Source organism: Brienomyrus brachyistius, chromosome 1, assembly GCF_023856365.1.
Source record: "Brienomyrus brachyistius isolate T26 chromosome 1, BBRACH_0.4, whole genome shotgun sequence".
NCBI lineage: Eukaryota > Metazoa > Chordata > Actinopteri > Osteoglossiformes > Mormyridae > Brienomyrus > Brienomyrus brachyistius.
In genome coordinates, this window is record NC_064533.1 from 53,573,316 (window position 1) to 53,577,149 (window position 3,834).

Sequence of the window (3,834 nt, forward strand, 5' to 3'; positions counted from 1 at the left end):
TGTGGGAGAACATCCTTTTCTCATTAAATTCCAGTGAAATATCCCTGATTTGGGCTATTTTTAGCACACGCCTTAAGTGTTCGGTGACTCAGAGCTCTCCTCTGCCCTATTGCCCCGCTGCTGGTGAATTAAACTTGGAGGGAGATGCTGGAATCCCTGACATGTCACCCAAATGGGCTGCGTGGAGCTACAGCCTGGCCTGGAGTCTCTGGTGCCAGCCCAGTTAGTTCAGCCACTGGTCCAATAGGCAGATTGACCCCTATAAAGCATGACCCTTACACCCTCCCCCCCACAACACACACATTTGCATCTCTGTCTTTGTGGGGACGTCCCACTGTGCCACTAACTGTCCCACTGAAAACTAAGCTTTGCAAATTAAAATGTGTTGTTGTTCCCACAAACTTTACCTTTTTGGTCCTCAGAACTTTCAGATCATTACCCCACAAGAACAGAAAAAACTGTACCCACACACTCACATAGGTCCTCATTTTCCTCCTGGGGAGCTCCTGGAAATACACAGCTCCCCTGAGCCTCCTGAGCTGGGTTACACACTCTCTGTGCTCTTTGGTGTCCTGGGGGGGTGCCTTTTACATCCCACACGCACACACATGCATGCTGAAGCAAACACAGCTGCAGGTGACCGCTGCTCCCAGTGGCTGCGGCAGGATGCAGGTGCCCTGGAACGTTCCCGAAAACCCACGGAGAGGTTAGCGGGACTGGACTGGTTTGCACTGGTGCAGCCCTGGACAGGAAGGCCTAGGAGGGATAATAGGAATTTATATTTTTTTCTTTAGTAATTCACCTGATTTTTGAGATACCAATTGTTTCATATATATAAGGGGGGGTTTATTTGGTAATACGGAAGCCTTTCAATAATACAGTAATGCATCACTGTTATGAGGCCTTGGTTGCATTATGGAAGTTACTGTCTGGGAAAATCAGTTTATTAGAGCTGGAGTTAAAGCAGGAGTTAAGACTGTTTCATACTTGTCTACACAAGCACAACACTCGCGTATCCACTCTGTGCTTCCATGGAAACATTCATAGTTCTCCGGTCAGGCCACATGCATTGCACATGCGCAGAACGTGTTGTATTTAAACTTTATATTAATAATAATAATATCAGTTATTTTTCTGATATAGCCTGCACACATACCACAGCAGTGAGGCTTGTGTCTGTTTTTCTATGTTTAACAAATTCCGAAAATTGAACTTTGGTCAACTGGCTGGCATGAGATTTTCAATTTGAGACAAGTCTGCCCTCACATACACACACCTTTACATGTATGTGAAAGTTGTATTACCTTGGAAACAGTCTGTAACTGCAAACTACCCCAACGCTTGTCAACAGCATCCATGTTGGTATTTAAAGTGAGTACACGCGCCGTCTGCCCAGAGCTACGCGTTCACTGCTGTGTGAACACAAATTTGGATTGCAGCAGGCGTTTGTACGTATGTGTATGTGTGAGGAGAAATATGGACCAGCCTTCGGGGGCAGAGTTAAAACAGGAATCGGGGTGGAGGGAAAGTCGGAGTGTGAAAGCAGCGTCACGGGCAATGTTACAGCAGGAATCGGGGGCAGAGTTAATGCAGGAATTGGGGGTGGAGCTAAAGCAGAAGTCACGGAGGGGGGGGGTTACAGCAGCTGTTGGGGATGTGGGAGGGGCTAGCTTTACAGCAGCTGTAGGGAAGATGAACCCTTCTTACTCCCCCCCCCAAAAAAAATCCACATGAAAAGATGAAATATACATGCATGATCGTCATGCCTCCATCGCGGCTTCGGGTGACGACAGCTGGCGCTGCTCTGCATTTCCTCCCAGTTTGGAAACCTCAGGCGAGTCCCTCCAACGTTGTGACAATCGAGCCTCACGCCAGGGGGTGGGGTGCGTGCTGCGGCATCACAGTAACCTCCTTAGAAAGCCCGAGGTTACGCATCTCACACACATGGCATTAATTTTTGGCCACAGGGCGAGGCCACCATACGCGCCAGTCCGGTTTGCTGTGGTGCTGACGCTGAGCGGCGGAGCTCGCAGTTAAGGTGGGCGGGTCCCCGCGAGACAAAGCCGGGAGGATCAAAGGGGCGCTCCAGGGTGATGAGCCCCTAAATAGTCCACGCCGGGACGGATCTCTGGCGCCGCCGCTCTGGTCCACCACGCTGGTTAGAAACAGATGAAAACAAGTCAGAGGGCCGTGTGACTGTGGCGACAGAGGCTGGTTGACGTCAGTGAGCAGGCCGCCGCCATGACCGCCGGACCCGAGAACGGCCCTCTGTCACCGATTGTCCTCAGGCCCCGGCAGCGGTGCTGTGTGATACACAGATGCATGGTCCTATCCTCTGTGTTATCATTTAAACCGAAGGCCTGAGAAAACAGCTGCGGCTGAAAAGGACGTTCGGTTATCAGGGTGAGTTCCTCTGTGGAGCCGGATGAGGGTTAATCAGATGGGCTCTCTACCTGCACTTTCACATCACAGCCATGCTCTGTGGTCTTATTTACCTTTTTCTCAAATGTCAAACTGTGGGGAAAAGGTATTATTTCACAGGAAACTGCACTGACTTCATATCTCACAGGATAACAACCCTGATGCTCGCAATTAGTCCCGATGCAAGTGAACTGCTATGTTTATTTTAAAAAATGAAATGAATGAGAGAGAAAGAGAGAGAAATAAAACAACAAAAACGCTTCACCTCTAGGCTTGTTTACTAAAAACATAAATGCACAAACTGAAGAATATGCATGAGAAGCATCTTACCTCGAAGCAGGATCAGAGTCCCACTGTTACTGAGGAAGCCCTCTGCCATGTTGCTGTGTGTAAGACATGCATCGCTGGCGTCAGTCCATGCGACAATGAGAGCAGCGCTTGGCCGGCCTGCGTGTATGACAGCACTCATTTTCTCTGCTTTTTAATCTCTTTTTTTCTCTCCAGTGATTGTTAACATTGTTGATGTGGAAAGATTTAAGGCCACACAGCATCTTGGAACGCTGCCCCCCCCCCCCCCCCCCACCCCCACCGCCAGTCCGACGATCGGATCCCCTTGGAAATTCCTGATTGATTGGTCCCCACGACGCCGACCAGGCTCGTCTTGGAAACAACATAAATTAGCAGTGACTCTGTAGCCCCCCCCCCCCCCCCCCCAGATGGGATTGAGGTTGACGGCGCAAACATTCCAGGGACTGTGCATCTGATAAGTGATGTGGGCGTTATTGGGGGGGCAGTTCTCACGAATCTGTTAGCTTGCTGGAGTGTCTCTGCAAGCTGGCTTGGACACTGACGGCGGACGAGCACCCGGTGATCCACGCAGCCAGTCAAAACCGGAGATCTCCGGAATCCCAGTCTTTCCCATGTAGTCACGGTACCGCTGGCGTGTTCCCGGAGGCGGGACACAGCTGGTGCTTTCAGACTGGATGGCTGCATTTAAGACCCTGCTGGTGTGAAATGACCCATATTGGGGGGAGAGGGGTAAAGGCCATTTTCAGATTAATCAGTGGAATATTTGCATACAGTGTTGAGGGATGCGGGGGTGTAGTTGGTATAAAATGTATAAACACTGTAATCTGTGCAACATATTTCTTTGTGGCATGTAATCAAAAACGTCAGTCTCTGTCCCAAAAATGTGATGTCATCCTTTTTGTGCTCAAATTAGGGGACTCTCGCCCACGGCTACTCTGCTTCCTGTTGTCGTCTTTGAGCGTCAAGGAGATATTGTTGGAGAAATCACATCAGAATGGCATCGCCGGTCTGCCTTTGACAGCAGACTTTCAGTTTTATTACACTTAAAAGAGAGAGCAACCCCTTTTGATCCAGGGTATAAAAATGTGCTTATTATAATATGTG

The 3,834-nt window shown here is 49.5% G+C and overlaps 1 long non-coding RNA gene across 1 annotated transcript; it reads right to left on the reverse strand.

Annotated features, from left to right (window-relative positions):
• Positions 1 to 342: 342 nt before the first annotated feature.
• On the reverse strand, positions 343 to 2,890 carry LOC125745554 (uncharacterized). The gene is made up of 3 exons (XR_007398693.1): positions 2,752 to 2,890; positions 1,750 to 2,155; positions 343 to 756 (listed from the first exon to the last, which is right to left on the reverse strand). It is a non-coding gene; the product is annotated as an uncharacterized LOC125745554 (long non-coding RNA).
• Between the last annotated feature and the right edge of the window lie 944 nt (positions 2,891 to 3,834).